General features: G+C 39.2%; 1 protein-coding gene across 2 annotated transcripts in view; it reads right to left on the bottom strand.

Annotated features, from left to right (window-relative positions):
* Positions 1 to 13714: 13714 nt before the first annotated feature.
* Positions 13715 to 19238, bottom strand: part of LACC1 (laccase domain containing 1) — a 21098-nt gene continuing 15574 nt past the window's right edge. Inside the window, exon 8 of one of the 2 annotated variants that reach the window (XR_001512473.1) lies at positions 13715 to 13857. The gene's annotated coding sequence lies outside the window, so the exon portion shown is untranslated. Of the gene's footprint in view, positions 13858 to 17389; positions 17405 to 19238 lie in introns of those variants that run through there. The other variant, XR_001512472.1, reaches the window with a different exon arrangement.

Here is a 19238-nt window from a genome sequence, read left to right as displayed (position 1 = left end):
TATATATAAATTTATCTGTTTATCATGACTAATGTAAACTCTCTGAGGGCATGGATTTGGTTTTGGTACCTGCTGCATCTCTAGTACCCAGAACAGGGTCTGGTACGGCAAATGTTGAGTGTACAATTAATGCCAACATTCATTCTTTTGAATTGTTCAACGCCACTTTGTTTTATGTAGCAGTGCCAGGTCAGCAATGGCTGGAACTCTCAGCGTGGATCACAGCAGGCTGCCTGAGTTACTTGCCATGCAGCACTCCAAGATGAAGGAGGTTGAGCTGGGGGGCACATTGAAGGGGGAGGCTGGGGAGCGGCAGCAATTCCAATTTGTGTCCAACCCAGGGAATGACAAGTCCAGCCCAGTCCAATGTCACTGTTGGTATAGGTGGAGGGACACTGGGGTGGGAGGGCCTGAACTTTGGGGCACAGCTTCATAACTATCAAGTGAAGAGTGCAGACAACAAGGCTCCAAACAGCAAATAAGGCTATCCAGGGAAACTAACAGATATCCCGAAGGAGAAGAACATTTGCAAAGCCCGCAGGAGACCTAGCTCCTTAATGCCTGTTTTCTTCATCTCAGTGTAGCATCAGGCTGTCTGCAAAGCCCGCAGGAGACCTAGCTCCTTAATGCCTGTTTTCTTCATCTCAGTGTAGCATCAGGCTGTCTGCAAAGCCCGCAGGAGACCTAGCTCCTTAATGCCTGTTTTCTTCATCTCAGTGTAGCATCAGGCTGTCTGCAAAGCCCGCAGGAGACCTAGCTCCTTAATGCCTGTTTTCTTCATCTCAGTGTAGCATCAGGCTGTCTGCAGATGGACTGATATGCCATCCCATATCAGATGTGGGGCTGGACTGGGACAGACACTGTGGGTAACACAAAGTAAATAAAACAAAGCCCCTGCCTTCAAAGTTCCGGGAGATTTATAGGACATGATATGACAACTAATAGAAGAGCATTACATAACATTTAATGTGCACAGTGAAGCCATGGAATTACAGCAAATTATATCTGTAAAGAAGGTTATTTCTGGATTGTGTTTAAACATAGAACTAGTCTCTTGGGTACAAGAAAAAGAACAAGCTTCATCTGCAAAATGTAGGCTTTGAACAGAATTTTTTAATGTTTCCTTCCTGTTCTAAATTGCTATAACTCTTAATTCACATGCATGTGAACCCTATATAGATACATATAAAGACACAGATAATGCACTCTTATTAATTTGCACTTCGCTAATTTGGAATTTATGATCAGCCATCAGAGTGAGGCTAGTTGAATTTTAATTTTACTTTTGCTCTCTATCAGTGGTGTCAGTAGTTTATTCAACACACGGTGCAAACAAATTATAAAAGGAATGCTCACCAACTGTAACGAACAAACTGTTTTCAAAGTGTTCAGAGCTCCTATTTGTAAACAAATAGCTGCAGTAGAGGTCAGCCACTTAACTAGTGTTTTGATACACTTCGTACAGATTCCTGAGCTAGGGCCCCCTGAAACAAGGTAGGGGTGGGGGTGAAGGCACCAGGTCCCTGACCTTCACTCATCTTAACCTGGAGCCGCAGAAATCAAAGTTTGACTAGATGAAGGGGAAGCTGGGGAAAGTGTATCTAGAGGGACCAGCACCTAGCTGCGTAGTTCCTGAACTGCCTAAGGTATTTTTTTGCTCTGGCCGGTAAACAGGGCTTGTAAAAAGTAAGTAACACGAAAGAAGTATTCTTCTTTATTAATAGGTTATTATGTAAAATTCATTCATTTAGAAAAGATTATTGGATGCCGACTGTGCAGGAGGCACTTTTATATATCCTTGTTACATTACAGATTTTTCAGTACCATGTGTTTATTTCATCCACAGCTCTTTACTTTTTTTAAATATATCTTTATTGATTTCAGAGAGGAAGGAAGTGGGAGAGAGAAACATCAATGATGAGAGAGAATCATTGATCAGCTGGCTCCTGCACGCTCTCTGCTGTGGATCGAGCTCAGAACCCCGGCATGTGCCCTGACCGGGAATCAAACCATACCTTCTGGTTCATAGGTTGACACTCAGCCACTGAGCCATGCTGGCTGGGCTGATCCACAGCTCTTTAAAATATGCTAGAATAGTTCATCATTATTATACAGTAACGCTAATGGGAATTTCTATTTCATTAACTCAAAAGGCTGCATGTGGACCTCACAGGGAAATGGAAATGTTACCAAAAATAGAAACTAAGTTGGCAAGGGGAAACTAAAATTTAGCAAAAGCATTTAGGACTAAGGTCAGAAAAGCTCAAGTTCAGAATGAGATGCAAATTGTAAAAAGCCAGAAGGGAATGGAAAAACATATTCTATACACTACACAACTAGGAAATTTCATCAGACCTAAGAAAAATTATCACAAAGTGAATTCTAAACAGGAGATGGATAAGGGGAGTAGTAATAGGAGTCATACAACCCATCTGGCTGAGTCAAAAGACTAATCAAGACAGGACATAGTCCTCAATCTTCCTTGAACACGTTGAGATCATTTCCAACTTCCTGTCTTTCCTAATGCTGCTCTCCTCACCCCCTGTCTAACTTTTCAGATACTGTTCATTCTTCTGAGCCATGATACCGTTCAGCTTCTCCTCAGTGCAGCTCTCTCTAACTCCCCCACCCAAACCAGCAGTCACTTTCTGGATATCTGTGAACCCTAACATAACATAGTTTACCAGTACATGGCTCTTTAATGGCGGCTGAGTTCTTCTTCTGGATTAGACTACAGATTCCTTACTTGGAAGACTTATGCCTTAAGTTTTTTAATGATTTATGAACTTGCTTCTGAGAAAAGTCTTACAAGGTATAAAAATTAGATTACATGAATTTTAACAAATTGCATTTGGTGAACAGAATAACACTGTAGAAAAGTGAAAGTATCTTGGAAAATTGGGGATCTATGGTCCATAGTATCCATAGCACTGAACTTCTTAGAAAACATAAATGAGCACTAAAATATGTGTGACTGGTATATTGATTGATGAATGGTAATAAGGAAGTTTTTCTTTGCTGAGACCTTGCATTCTAACTTATATGTTAATAATATATGAAGTTGATTAGTGCAAATGATCAGATAATATGTCCCAAAGTACATTCAAGACATTTACCATCACCCCACCCCAGCCCTTTCAAAAAACTGTTTAGCCTCCAGTATCCTCTATCCTAATTAATAACATCACCATTCACCCAGTGTCCTAAGCCAAGAAACTGGTGGTTACCCAGCATTCTGTCCTTACTCTCATTTTGTATTCCTATTTTAAAGGTTCTGGGACCAATTCCATATGACAATTCCCCACACCACAAAGCAATTCTCTGACACAAGCTGGGTGTTCTGCAATGCACTCAGTTCTGACACTAACTCCTAGAGATAGTTGTCACCTGTGCATCTGACCAACTGGCTATAGATCACAGGTTTCAATGACACCCTCCTTGGGTTCAATTAATTTGCTAGAGTGGCTCACAGAACTCAGAGAAACATTTTACTTACTAGTCATTAATTTATTATAATAGAATATAATTCAGTAGCAGCCAGATGGAACAGATGCATAGGACAAAGTATGTGGGAAAAGGCTCAGAGCTCCCATAGTCTCTCTGGATGAACCAATTTCCCAGAATCCCTATCTGGAAGTTCTCTGAACCTCATCTTTTGTTGTTTATGGACACTATGTTATATAGATATGAGTGATTAAGTCATTGACTAGTGGTGATTGATTCAACCTCCAGCCATTCTTACCTCCCAGAGATTAGAGGGTAGAACTGTAAGTTCTAACCCTCTGGTCATAGGGTTGGTTCTTTTGTCAATCAGTCTCCATATTCAGGTTACCTAGGAGCTTTCCAAAAGTCATCTCATTAACATAACAAAAGACACCTTTATGGCTCTCATAAAAGGAAATTCCAAGGGTTTTAGGAGCTCTGTGCTGGGAATGGGGACAAAGATATATATATAATTTTTCTCAGATTCATCTCTGCCTCTCCTTCAGCACATCTCTTATCTTGATTCAGGCCTTGGCATCTCTACCCAGACTCTATGGTCATTTCCTAATTGGTTGCCTTGTATGTGGTCTCACCTTTCTCCAATCCATGCCACATACAGACCACTGTTTGAGTTATTCCTCGTTCTAAATATTGTAATGACCTTTAATGCCTAAAAGACAAAGCCCCCAATTTTGTTGCATGTCATTCAAGCACCCTCATAGTCTGGTACCTGCCATTTCTTTTCATATCAAATGTTGACCATTTTCCTATGGTGCACCATGCCTTCTTGCCATGCTAAAATTGTCAGATTTTGAAATACTATGCCATTTCATCTCACCATGTAAACCATCTATGACTCTATCTATTTAAACTATTTGAGTTACTTTCATCCCTAATCTAAGGACCAATTTCTTTCCTTACTACCCTCCCAGGCTGATACTTTGGTCACCACTATGCCTGGTAAAGGTAAATGCCTTCCACATATTTGTTCATGTACCCATTGTACCAACTAGATCTTCTTTCCTCTCAGAAGGATAGGGAGGGACATAGCAGATTCTGGTATGGGAAGAGTACCTAGTTTTGCATTCCATATATTGCTATCACCATAATAACCACTCAAATATTTGCTGAACATGAGCAAGTCAATGATGAAAGAGTTTAAAAGAGAAGGAATCTCACAGGAGAGAGCAAAAGGAGCAAAGCAGTGAACTTGTAGTTGGCTGAGACCCTCTCAGAGTGTTTGCTTCCTGGCATGGCTAACTTGGAGGTCTTCCTGAAGGGGCTAAAGGTGAGAGAAGGAGCTGATTTGAACAAAGCAGTGACTCGATAAATAAAACATGAAGTGAGACAGGAAAATAACTCAAAGACTTCTGCCTGAGATGCTGGAAGACTGGTAGCACCCTCACAGGAAATGATAAGCTTGGATTGCACATTCAGACCAGTTTCCACCATCTAATTTTGAAAATATGTCTAAGAGGAAAATCTGAATGGTTACCTACCAACAATGTCCTTGCCAACCTGAGGGCTTACTCCACCTGGTGGCAGTTAATCCAATCTCAGGTTTAGTTCTTTAAGTGGCTTACCTCTCCAAATTTGTACATGCAAACCCTAACAGTGCCAAGCAGCTATTTAAATATTGTTTTGTTCAATGAATTAATTAACTAATGAGTTGAATGCATAAATCAATGATTATATATAGCAAAGCTCTGTGGTAAAAGTGCTCTGATCTGAAGGTCAAGAGAGTGGTGCTGGGGCCCAGGATATGCTACAATGGCACGTTACCTACAGCATACTTGACCCCTCCATCAAATATTTCTGGGTGGAAAGCAAAGAATGAACAAATATTACTGTGAATTTTTAGGCTAGTGTAAGGCATAATATATGGAATTATGGTAGTATACGTTTGTCTAACTTGGTCAGCTAAAATGCAAGATATGCCACATTTTAAAAAAGACTTTTTTTAAAATATATTTTATTGATTTTTTACAGAGAGGAAGGGAGAGAGATAGAGAGTTAGAAACATCGATGAGAGAGAAACATTGATCAGCTGCCTCCCGCACACTCCCCACCGGGGATGTGCCCGCAACCCAGGTACATGCCCTTGACCGGAATCGAACCTGGGACCCTTCAGTCCGCAGGCCGACGCTCTATCCACTAAGCCAAACCGGTTTCGGCTTAAAAAAGACTTTTAAAAAAATGTATTACTAATGCAAAGTTTCGCATGCAATAGACATTCAGGTTTTTTTTAATATTTATGTTTATAATGAAGAGTTAAAAAGCATGAGCCAATTCTAGGAGTGAGGCAGGAATTATACAAGGTGATTTTGGGAGACATGCAGTGCCAGAAAAGGAGGAAGAAAAACAAAACAGAAAACAACTCATAATGATAGAATTATGTCAAAAGGACACAAGAGCCCAACTGGAAAAGTTTCAAAAGGCCGATTTGAGCAAGAAAATAAAATACTATTGAATTATAATACAAAGTATAAAATAAATATCCACGAGTCTATACTGTTATAAAGTATGGCATAAATTATAAATGGAAGAAAGTAAACAAGTTACCAGTGCAGAAATATTTCAAATAATTTCTGTATATACTCTGCCCTCCCAAGGTGGAGCAAAGTTCATTGGTGGCTGTGCAGGCATCACCAAGGAGGAAAGCATGGAAGGGGTTGAAAGAGCAACTTCACAGTGGAGAAACCTGGCAAATGCTGCTTCAGCCATTTGACCAACAGCACTAAATCATGTTGATAGTACCTACCCTTGATATGACTTTGTTTCTGTGGTCTTCCTCCCCAAATCCATAATCCAAGTCAAATCATTAGGAAATCATCAGAGAAATCCCACTGGAGGGACATTTTACCAAATACCTGACTAGTACTCCTCAAAGCTGCTGAAGTCACGGAAAATCAGGAAAGTCTGAGAAACTGTCACAGCCAAAAGGAGACACGGTGACTAACTGTAAAGTGGTCCCCTGGAAGGGGTCCTGGGACAGAAAAAGGACATTAGGTGAAAACATAGGGAATCTGAACCAAGTATGGACTTTAGTTAATTGTAATGTAACAATATTGGCTTACTAGTAACAAATGTAACAAATTAACGTAAGAGGTAAGTAATAGGGAAAACTGGGTGTGGGATATTTGCAATTCTCTATAAATCTAAAAGTTATTCTAAAATAAAGAATTTTTTAAAAAAAGAGCATAAGCCAATTCTCCCATCACACTCAGCACCATGTGGAGATTCAAGAAAATGCCAAAGTATTATTAAGTACTTTTTGGAAAATTAGATAGAAGGATATATTAAAGCAACAGGAATTTTTTTTTAATCAAGGAAGGAGAAAGACTAAAGACGGTTTTTGCACAGTTATACTTGTTCACTTGAAAAAAATATATTTTATTAAATAAAATATAGGAAAATATAGAAAAAGCCAAAAGGAGAAATATAAGCAAGCTTTCATAATTTCATCATCCAATACAACAACTATTATTATTGTTTTCAATTTTTAAAATATGTATATATATATATATTTTGTGGGTTTTCTCATGTTGTAATCATATGTAATATACAATTTCATTTCTTGGAAGTTTTTCTCTCTCTTAACTGAAGATATATCTTACATAGAGCGAGTTAATTGGTTGTATTCTGCATTTTGGACAGAATTAAAGTGAAAAGAACTATATGACTTCCCAAGATTATATGAATATCCAAGATCTACTCTGCTTCTCTAGGATGTAGGACCAAACCTGAGGGGATGCATATGGTATCACACAAGAGCTTAATGGTATGGCTCTTGATTTCTCTGTGGAGGAGTGAAATCAAGAAACAAAGTGAAAAAAAAGGGATAGTTCATTGTCAGGCAAGAGTCACTGAAATTAGAGATCGGGCACTAAGAGTATTGGAGTTGGAAAATAGTTTAGGGAAATTTAAAAAGGGCATATGTTTAAGAAGTGGGGTATGAACAAGTATAAAAGGGCAAGGAATGACCAGGAGGGATAATCTATTTTGCAAATGTGTGATGTATGAACATGCTGAGAGAAGAGTGTGGCTGAGTTAAGTTTAGGAAGTATTAATATTATTAAAATCTCCTTAATCACTTCTAGGTAGCAGCTTAAATTCAGATAATACTGTTTCTTAAGATTTGATACAATGGCTATTTCCAGATGCAAAAAGGAGTTTGACATCTTGGATTCAATTAGATCGATAAACTAGAAACAGTAACCATTCTTGAGTACATATTGCCACCCAGTGGACAAATGTGTATGATGCACAAAGCATTTGCAATAGAAAAGACAAAGTCTAGGTAGCAGCTTAAATTCAGATAATACTGTTTCTTAAGATTTGATACAATGGCTATTTCCAGATGCAAAAAGGAGTTTGACATCTTGGATTCAATTAGATCGATAAACTAGAAACAGTAACCATTCTTGAGTACATATTGCCACCCAGTGGACAAATGTGTATGATGTACAAAGCATTGGCAATAGAAAAGACGAAGGTAGTAAAGCTTTGTTTATGGTCAGTGAAAACCAGTTATCATGTGATCCATACATGAACCACACCACTTATTTAAATTGCCAGAGTAGATTTTTATACACATTTTCAAAATATTCTGATAAATATATCAGAGGCCTTCAGCAATGAGAGAAAAATGTTGAGTATGCCTACTACCACATTAGACACTAAAGTCTCATTAATGCTAATAAAACTTATGTCCATGAATTTCCAATAAGACAAGTTGGAAATACATATAATAGAGCAGAAAGAGGATTGTCAAAGCAGAGTTTAGAGGTTCAAATCTTGACTTCCTGGGGTGCTAAAAATCTTCTGGTATTTTGCAGCCAAGTCTATATACTGTGTTTCCTAAAAGGAATAATAGAATTTATGCAATTTGAATGACATTGAAAATCCAAGGAAAACTAATCTGGGGCTTTATTTTTTGCTATGTTTATGTGGTATTCTCATCAAGAGGTTTATCCCATTCCCCTTTGAATACCTCCAGGGAGGGAACCAGTAATGTGCTTCTTCGTTGGGTCTGGGATTTATTGATCTAACCCTACTTATAAGTTAATAAGTTGGCCTATCACTGTTTCATCAATGTTGGTAGAAGATAACCATCATTCAGATTCAAAAATTATCAAGATTTTGCCATATTTGCATCATCTGTTCCTTTTATTATTATTATTATTGAAGGATTTGGTAGCAACTCAGAAATAACACATTAGTTAAGTCCTATGTAGTCCAATATAGATCAACAAGTGTAGCTGCAGGTATTCTTTTCCATATAACTGCATTGTCATCAACATATAAAAATTAACAATAATTTTGTGCTACTATTTACTACCTAGCCATATTCAAATTTCCCCAATTGTCTCAAAAACATGTTTTTGTAGTTGTTTTCTTCTCATGGTAATCAAAACTACGTCTGTTCATTGCATGGAATTGTAATGTCTTCTAAATTTCTTTTAATCAGAATATTACCACCTTTTTTTTTTTTAATCAGCCAATTGGGGAAAATGGACCACTTTTTTTTACCACTCTGAATTTGTGGTATCTTAAACTTAATCCTCCCTCTTTCATATTTATTTATTTCAATTTATTTCTTATAAATTGATAGTTAGCTCTAGAGCTTGATTAGATTTAGACTCAATATTTGTGGAAGGAATATTTCAAGGTGGTTCTGTGCACTTCCTATCCAGCACATTGGGAAGCAACAATGTCTGGTTGCCTCATTATGATTAAATCACATTAAGGAAATATCCATAGACTCTTACTGAGGTTTTCTTTTTTAAAAAATTTATCTTTGCCGAAACCGGTTTGGCTCAGTGGATAGAGCGTTGGCCTGTGGACTGAAGGGTCCCAGGTTCGATTCCGGTCAAGAGCATGTATCTGGGTTGCAGGCACATCCCCAGTGGGAGATGTGCAGGAGGCGGCTGATCAATGTTTCTCTCTCATCGATGTTTCTAACTCTCTATTTCTCTCCCTTCCTCTCTGTAAAAAATCATCAATAAAATATATATATTTTTAAAAATTGATCTTTATTACTGAAAGTATTACAGATGTCCCATTGATCCCCTTCACCCCCCTCCCGCCCCCTCCCCAGGCTTTCCCTGCACTATTATCTGTGTCCATGAGTTATGTATATATGCATATAAGTTCTTTGGTTAATCTCTTCTTTATCCTTCCTTCCTTCTTTCCTTCCTACTTTCCTTCCTTCCTCCTTTTCTCCCTCTATCACTCCCCCCTTTCTTTTGTCAAGAATATATATTGAATTAGGTCAAGCCTTTTAAATATCTATGGAGATAATCACATGATTTCTCTTCTTATAATTATTGGTATGATGAATTTATAAATTATATAATATAAATTATTATATTATATAATTTTTTTCTAATATTGAACTAATTCTGAAATTCCCAAAATGAATCCCACTAGCTTATATTGTATTTCTTAAATGTTTTTTATTCAACTTAATATTTATTTTATTTTACTTTTTTTTATTGAACTTATTGGGGTGTCATTGGTTAATAAAGTTATGTAGGTTTCAGGTGTACAATTCTATAATACATCATCTGTATATTGTATTGTGTGTTCATCACCCCAAGTCAAGTCTCCTTTAATCACCATTTATCCCCCCTTTATCCTCTTTTACCTGCCCCACCCTCCTTGCCTCTGGTAATCACCATACAAACAGTCTGTGTCTTTGAGATTTTTGCTTTTGGGTGTTTTTTTTTTTTTTTTTTTTTTTTTTTTTTTTTGCTTAATCTCTTCAACTTTTTCACCCAGCCCCCAAACCTCCTCCCTATGACAGCTGTCAGTCTATTCTCTGTATCTATAAGTCTGTTTCTATGTTGTTTGTTAACTTGTTCATTGGATTCCACATATAAGTGAGATCATATATTTTTTGCTTTGATATTCATAAGTGAGATTGACCTATAATTTTCTTTCTTAAATAATCTTTATTAGGTTTTAGTATTAATACTAGAGGGCCGGTGCACAGACTCATGCACCAATGGGGTTCCTGGCCTGTGGAGATTGGGTTGAAATTGGCCTGGTGCATGGATTTGTCCAGGGCGTGTCTGGCCATCTCACCCAGTTCTGATCGGGACCCATGGGGGCTGGGAAGGGACCACGGGATGGCTCCAGTGTCTGGCCTGTCTTGCCTAATCGCCCCCTAACTGCTCCCCTGCTGGCCTGATTGATGCCTAAGTGCTCCCCTGCTGGCCTAATTGCTCCCAAATGCCCTCCCCTGCCAGTCCAGTTGCCCCCAACTGCCCTCCCCTGCTGACCCAATCACCCACAACTGTCCTCCCCTGCTGGCCTGGTCACCCAAAATTGCTCTCCCCTCCTGGCTATCTTGTGGCAGCCATCTTGTGACAACATGAGGACAGCCGTCTTGTGATGATGGGAGGGTGTCACGCGAGGACACGAGGACCATGTAGGCCCGTGGTTGGCAAACTGCGGCTCGCGAGCCACATGCGGCTCTTTGGCCCCTTCAGTGTGGTTCTTCCACAAAATACCACATGCGGGTGCGCACATACAGTGCGATTGAAACTTCGTGGCCCATGCGCAGAAGTCGGTATTTTGTGGAAGAGCCACACTCAAGGGGCCAAAGAGCCACATGTGGCTTGCAAGCTGCAGTTTGCCAAGCGCAGTTTGCTGAACACTGATCTAGGCTTTTATTAGTATAGATGATTGTTTTGTAAAAATAATTTGGAAGTTTTGTTTTTCTATACTCTGGAACAAATTTAGTAGCATAGGGTATGTCAGAGCTTGAAAAGTTTGGTAGAATTCCTTGGTGAAATTAATCAAGCTTGAAGGAATTGAGATAGAGGAGTAGCCAAGAGAAGATTTGACAACTTTTCAGGGTTTTTAAGTATAGTTGCATAGAATTATACAAAGTAGTCTCTCTTGCTCTCATTTTTTTCTGTTTCAAAGATTATTTTTCCTATCATTTTATACTTTGTAAACTTATACTTTCTTTAATTTGATTAACTAATAGCTTCCTTATTTTGTTAATCTCTTTAACCAGCTCATTTTTTGAATGTTTTTTTTTCTCTTTTGTAGCTCATGAATATTTGCCTTTATTTTTATCAATTCCTACTGCTTACTTTTAGTTAACTTTCCTGTGTGTGGGTGTGTGTGTTCCATTGGGTTGTAAATTTAATTCATTTTTTAATTTTTATTGGTAAAGGTATTTAATACTTTTAATAGAAAATGTAAATAATAGTAAAGGTCATGTAATGTTAAAAGCAATAAATGTTCTCTGTAACATTTCAGTTGTATCCCATGGATTTTAATTTTTATCATTATTTTCTAGACATTCTGGTTTGGTTTTGTAACCCCTTTTACTTTTAGCAACTCTTTAAGCATAGCTTTTCATCTCGCTTAGGCCATGCTCCTGTTGGTGATTTGGCCACTTGCACCTTTATTCTTGGATTTTGAGGGATTTCATGTCACCAACTTTTGTTAAAGATGCTATCAAGCTTTTTGTTTGTTTGTTTTTTCTATCTTGTTGTTCTGTTTGGTTTTCAGTAAGAGATTTAAAGTGATTATTCAAAACTGCTACATGATCACAAATCTACAATATTTCCCAACAAATTATTCAGTAAGACAATCAATTAGAGTTGCAGATATTTTAAACAGAGATTAAAGGTTATTGTCACAGAGCATTCTAACAAGTCCTGAACTCTGAGTGCCTGTATGAGGGTTGTTAGAAATAACTTTTATAAACATAGTTTTGTTTTGTTGTTTTGCAACTAGAGAAGAAGAAACTTTTCCCACCATGTGATTTATTTCCTTTCCTTCAACAGCACTTTGAATAGCCTACAATTTCAGGCCAAGCATAGGAATCCCTTTAGCACCATGAAAAGCAGGCCTGAGAAGCTCAAAACTTTCAATATGGAAAGTATAGAATAAGAATTTTAGCAAATGAAATCTGGGGCATATACTACTCCAACTATATCTCCAACCAAGCCCACAGCTTTTGTAAGGAAAATGTAGAGTCATGGTGAAAGAGATTCATACTGTGATTCTCAAATAGTAAGATCTGCAATTAATCACTGAGTATTATTATCAAAGCCAGATTTTCATCATGTACTTTATTTTTTTAAAATCTTTATTGTTGAAAGCATTACATATGTCCTCCTTTATTCCCCCATTGACCCCTTCTAGTCCGCCCCTACCCCAGGCCTTCACCACACTATTGTCTGTGTCCATGTGTTATGCACATATGCATACAAGTTCCTTGGTTAATTTCTTCTCATCCATTCACCTTCCCCTTGAGATAGTCTGTTCCATGCTTTGATGTCTCTGGATCTATTTTGTTCATCAGTTTATTTTGAGTATTATGCTAAGTGAAATAAACCAGTCAGAGAGACAAGTATCACATGATCTCACTCATATGTGGAATCTAATCTCATCAGGTACTTTATAAATAGACTAGAGGCATGGTGCACAAAAATTTGTGCACTTGGGGGGTCCCTCAGCTCAGCCTATGCCCTCTTGTAGTGTGGGACCCCTCGGAGGATGTCCACTCCAGTGGGGACCCTCACCCCATGGAGGTTTGGCCAGCCTGGGTGAGGGGCTGATGGCTGTTTTCAGGCTGGCCACACCCCCTTTTAGGGTGGGGGGCCCCCACTGGGGTGCCTGGCCAGTCTGGGTGAGGGGCTGAGGGTCGTTTTCAGGCTTGCCAAGTACCCTGGCGATGTAAGCTCCCAGCCTCTCTTCTTTTTTTTTAAATTCTGGGATTTATTTACCTTCTATAATTGAAACTTTGTTGCCTTTAGTGGAGGCCTGCAGAAAGCTTGGCTTTCTCCATTGCCAGGGGCAACCAACTCCTGCTCACTCCAGCTCTGTGGCCACGGCTGGCTGAAAGCAGGTATCTGGGGTTTGTTTACCTTCTATAATTGAAACTTTGTTGCTTTCAGTGGAGCTCAGAGCCGGGCTGCGGCAGGCAGGGAACCTTGGTTTCCTCCATCACTGGAGCAAGCAAGCCTCCTGCTCGTTCCAGCTCCATGGCTGCCAGCCGCCATCTTGGTTGGAGTAATTTGCATATAGTTGCTCTGATTGGCTGGTGGGCATGGCTTAAGGCATAGCAAAAGTATGGTCAATTTGCATGTTTGTCTTTTATTAGTATAGGATGTGATCTTTGGAGGGTTATAAATTAAAAACTACATAAGAAAATTATATGAATAAAAACAGGCAAAGAAAAGATAAAGCAGATATAGATTCCTTCTACATATATCTCTTTTTATTTCTTCTAGTGTAGGCTCGAAAATTTGAGATGTAATTTCCCATAAACTTAGAACATTAGATTTTTTACCTATTGTGAAGTCTTTGTTGAATGGCTAAATTTGAAAACAGTGGCTCCATATTCTAGAGAACCAAGCACAGAAAGCAGAATTTGCCCCATTTTTTAGTTCCCTAAATGAGGACTGTCTGCTTCATGAAGCATTAAAATAGTAATCATTTTTCAACCAATCTAAAGCAGATCATTTAAGAAGTCTTACTAAACTTGACCTATGGTTCCCAAGTTCAGGGGTTGCATGCACTGGGATCTGTGCCTAACTCTACCATTTAAAGAAAGGATGCTGGCTAGTGGTTGGAGCTGCCTAGAATAACAGAGAAAGAGGGCTCTGCTGGATATCTAGAATTTGAAGGGGCAAAACAGCCAAGTTTCCTGTAGGCTAATGCACCATAACTAGATTAGTACTCTTTAAAAACCTTTGTCCAGGGGAACAGAGAGTGGCTGTATATATTTAAAACAAATATATAAAAAATAGTGCACAGGATGCTAGTGAGACAAACCACCAAGGGGTTGTTCTGAAGAGGTGACCCCTGATCCAAGCCTTAAAGAATGGTTATGTTATTCAAGAGAAGTGGGGTTGAGATTTGTTGTGCATCCAGAACCAGCATTAGGTTTACTCTTGCTACAGAGGAAAGAGTAAACATGGTTGTGGAAGATCATGACAAGACCTGCTACAGACCCAATGACAGAAAAAATATTTTTTCATGTTTTTAGATATAGCAAAACTTAACTTATGTGGTAGAATGTAGACCTTTGCATTAACATGGCCCCTCACCTTGACTAATGGAAACGCTACTGAGCTTCCTTATATGGCCTGGCATACTACTCACTGTGCATATACTACATTTACAATGTAACTTTGGTTATATCTCCATGAGGAGCTTAAGGGACACTAGTGCTATATTCATTCACTCAGATGTATATATTTTATATGTCCTTGATACTGGTTATTTGCTAATTTAGAGAAAGCCTAAGGGAAAGTAGCCTTGAATCCAATTTGAGTTCTAATCAGTCTTTGAATGTATACCCACTTCTGTGATCTGACCTAGCTTCATGGCATATTCTAGGAAATGAAAAAACATACAGAATGGCTGGAATATATGGTATTCTGTGAGGAGTGGTGGAACTTGAAGAGGTAAGCAGAGTGAGATCATGACAGCAGTTATAAACTTTAGTGAGGTCTTTACCTAGGAAAGTTAAATAGCCATAAAATAATTTTTAGGTATGTAATATGACCAGATTTGTATTTTGGATTCAATGAGGAAGGACTATCAGAAGGCTGCTCCAGTGAGGTAGGTGAGAGGTGATGATCTGAATGTCTGTGGAAGTTGAGATAGAGACACGGGGACAGAAAGGGAAGGGAAGAGAGAAAAGGGAGGCATTCAAAAACACTCTAGGGTTTCTGGAGGGGCCACTGCATGGATAATTTCATTCTCTGAGCTAGTACACCAGATGAGTACAGGTTTTGGGGAGAAATGATGAGTTGAGTTTTGGAGGATGTTGTATTTGAGAGGCTCATAGGACATGTCTAACAAGCAATTCTATAACCAAGTCTGAATACATATTTAAAAGTAGAAAACTCAAAAGAATTAAGTTAACTTGTGAATATGAAGTATCAATTATGAAAACAAGGATGATGGGGAAGTAGATAAGAAAATAACCCTAATTATGTGCTTAAGGAAATTAAAAGAATGGAAGTACTGGTAAGATGTAAACTAAAGCAATGTGTGATGCATAACTAAAAATTAAGAAAATGAGGAAAAGAGGAACCAAGATGGCAGCATAGGTAAACACCTGAAGTTGCTGCCTTGCACAACCACATCAAAACTACAACTAAAAGACAAAATGGATATCATCCAGAACCATGGGAAGGTTGGTTGAGTGGAAGTTCAACAACTAGAAGGAAAGAGAAAAACACATTGAGACTCGGAGGAGGTACAGAGGTGCAGAAGTGTGGAGGTACGGAGGTGTGTGAAACAGGCTGGCAACTGGGTACGCTGCTGTCTTTTTCAATCCGGAGGGAGATACAAGCTCCCAACTGCTTTGAACTCCAGTTCTGGGTGAGACTCTGGGGACCCAGACTCATATGGGGAGAAACTGGACCGTCTGGCATCTGGCCGGAACACGAGGGTAGCTTTCTCTCAGAGGTGCTCACAGCAATCATTGTTCCTGCACGGGGCAGCGAAACACAGAGACCAGGGACCTCTTCAGGGCAGGGCTGACTGGCAGCCATTGCTGTTTGTTCTTGACTGGTGATTCCCTGAGACCCCGCCCCACCCAATTTACAACCCCACCCAAGCTGTGTGCAGAGGCTTTTGCATATGAATTGCCTAGCCCCATGGTCAGCAAACCACGGCTCGAGTGGAAGAGCCACACTCAAGGGGCCAAAGAGCCACATGTGGCTTGCGAGCCACAGTTTGCTGACACCTGGCCTAGCCTTTTGCAATCTAAAACCTAACAAACTGCAGCTGGGTCAGAGAGCCCCAGAGCTTCCAAAAGAAACCCAAGGCTTGACAGAAGCCTGCATTGCTTCACAGCTGCGCCTCATCTGGGCACCTCCAAACCCCAAGCAAAGAGAAGGAATCTATAGATCTCTCTGTAGCTCCTGCTAGGTGGCCTCAGGCAATGGCTGACTTTGCAGCCCTTGGAGATCTAAGAGCCAGTGTACCCAGTGGTCAGAGTGAGACCATACCAGATTACAACTCTTCAGATCCATAAGAGACACACTCAGGAGGCAGACTCACTGAGCACCAAAGCCCCACTGAAGAAAGTCCTGCCCCATAAGGATGTCTCCAGCACAGCAGTTCTTCCATTGTAGAAGCAACTGGTCCTTACAGCCAATTGGCCTGGAGGTCAATTCCTCCCAGTGATACTAACAGCAATCAAGGCTTAACTACAACAAGACTGTGCACACAGCCCACAAAGGGGTGCACCAAGAGTGTCCACCTCAGGTAATTAGGGAGGCTGAGCCACTGGGCCCTATAGGACACCTAGCATACAAATCCACTCTATCAACACAGGAAGCAGCCAAACCGAAGGATAAAGTAGAAAACACCCAACCGGAAAAGCAAAAAGAAAAAAGAATAAAAAATTGTGAAGATAGTGTAAGGAGCCTCTGGGACAACTTCAAGCATATCAACATCTGAATTATGGGGGTGCCAGAAGAAGAGAGAGAGCAAGATATTGAAAACCTATTTGAATAAATGACAGAAAGCTTCCCCTACCTGGTGAAAGAAATAGACTTACAAGTCCAGGAAGCACAGAGAACCCCAAACAAAAGGAATCCAAAGAGGACCACACCAAGACACATCATAATTAAAATGCCAAGGGCAAAAGACAAAGAGAGACTATTAAAAGCAGCAAGAGAAAAACAGTAACCTACAAGGGAGTACTGATACAACTATCAGCTGATTTCTCAACAGAACTATGCAGGCCAGAAGGGAGTGGCAAGAAATATTCAAAATGATGAATAGCAAGAACCTACAACCAAGATTACTCTACCCAGCAAAGCTATCATTTAGAATTGAAGATCAGATAAAGAGCTTCACACACAAGAAAAAGCTAAAGGAGTTTATAACCGCTAAGCCAGTATTATATGAAATGCTGAAGGGTATTCTTTAAGAAGAGGAGGAAGAAGAAAAAGGTAAAGATAAAAATTATGAACAACAAAGTGACAACAAATACATAACTATCAACAAGTGAATCTAAAAATCAAGTGAATAAAAAATCTGATGAACGGAATAAATTGGTAAATATAATAGAATCAGGGGCATAGAAAGGGAGTGGACTGACAATTCTCAGGGGGAAAGGGGTGACAATTCTCGAAGGGAAGGGGGTATGGGGGTGCAGGAAGAGACTGGTCAAAAATCATACACTTATGGACGAGGACAGTGTGGGGGGGTGGTAAGGGCATGGGGTGGGGTGAGAACTGGTGGAGGGGAACTATGGGGGGGAAAAAGAGGAACAACTGTAATAATCTGAACAATGAAGATTTATTTTTTAAAAAGAAAAAAGAAAATGAGGATATTAAAAACTTAAAACCCAACTGTCACCAGAAATGAACTTATTTTCTACAAATGCTTCCCATGAAATGAGAGTATTCTTCTTTTGCTCTTGTTAGAAAGCAATGTGATATTTTGAACTAGACAATTTGCTGGAAATTGTAATTGTTTAATAAAATACAGTAACTGGACACCCCAGACTGAGAATTAAATAAAACAAAAAAGTCTCGCCCTAGCACAGTGATGGCAAACCTATGACACATGTGTCAGAAGTGACATGTGAATTCATTTTATTTGGTTGATTTTTCTTTGTTAAACTGCATTTAAATATATAAAATAAATATAAAAAATATAAATCTTTGTTTTACTATGGTTGCAAATATCAAAAAATTTCTAAATGTGACACGGCACCAGAGTTAATTTAGGGTTTTTCAAAATGCTGACATGCTGAGCTCAAAAGGTTCGCCATCACTGCCCTAGGACATGGAAGAACAAATTTTTTTCTCTGTTATTACTTTGCGGCTTCACAGAAAAAATCTAGAACACACTGGGGGAGAAAGTCTTTCATCTGTTAGTTTCCACCAACAAGCAGCAGCTTTCTCAAAAGTGATTGAGCTACAGAATGACTGCAACTTCCAAAGTAACCTGATTAAGACTGAAAGGTCCCAGGTTCGATTCTGGTCAAGGGCATGTACCTTGGTTGTGGGCTCATCCCCAGGAGGGGATGTGCAGCAGGCAGCTGATCTATGTTTCTCTCTCATTGATGTTTCTAACTCTCCCTCGCCCTTCCTCTCTGTAAAAAATCAATAAAATATATTTTTTTAAAAAAAGCCTTTACTAGATACAGAGAGAACATAGTTTACCTCAGGCAGTTGGCACAAACACACAGGGAATGTGTGTTTTCTTTCCCCACAAAGAAAATACATTGAAGGAGAGTGTAAAGAGTTCATTTCCACACAATTGACATGTGATCATCATGAGTCCAGACTAAATGTATTAGGAAAAAAGTACTGGCAGACTTCCTTTCTCTTCATTAAGCAATGACTTAGCACAGAACAATGGCATTGCTTACAACAGTTTTACCGTCTTTGAAATCACAAGTTTAGAAACATGACCTACAGTGGAAATACATGCGTTAGGCCAGAGTTATAAATACATACAATAGGCATATGGACCACATTTCCCATTTTTACTGCACAGTAGAGAAACATCTATATTCCTATTGCATCTAATGTTTGTGTGAATTTATATTAGCTAGAGCAAGAGACTATATATCTACACTAATAAAAGAGAAAAATGGTAATTGGCGTACGACGCTACCCTTTTCATTGGCTAATCAGGGCTATATGCAAATTAACTGCCAACTAAGATTGGCAGTTAACTGCCAACAAGATGGCGGTTAATTTGCATATGTAGGCACAATGCAGGGAGGCGAAAGGGAAAGCAGG

This window comes from Myotis davidii, unplaced genomic scaffold (assembly GCF_000327345.1).
Source record: "Myotis davidii unplaced genomic scaffold, ASM32734v1 scaffold1572, whole genome shotgun sequence".
In the NCBI taxonomy this organism is placed as follows: domain Eukaryota; kingdom Metazoa; phylum Chordata; class Mammalia; order Chiroptera; family Vespertilionidae; genus Myotis; species Myotis davidii.
The sequence above is the reverse complement of the archived record's forward strand: the minus strand, read 5'-3'. Positions and strand labels throughout refer to the sequence as shown.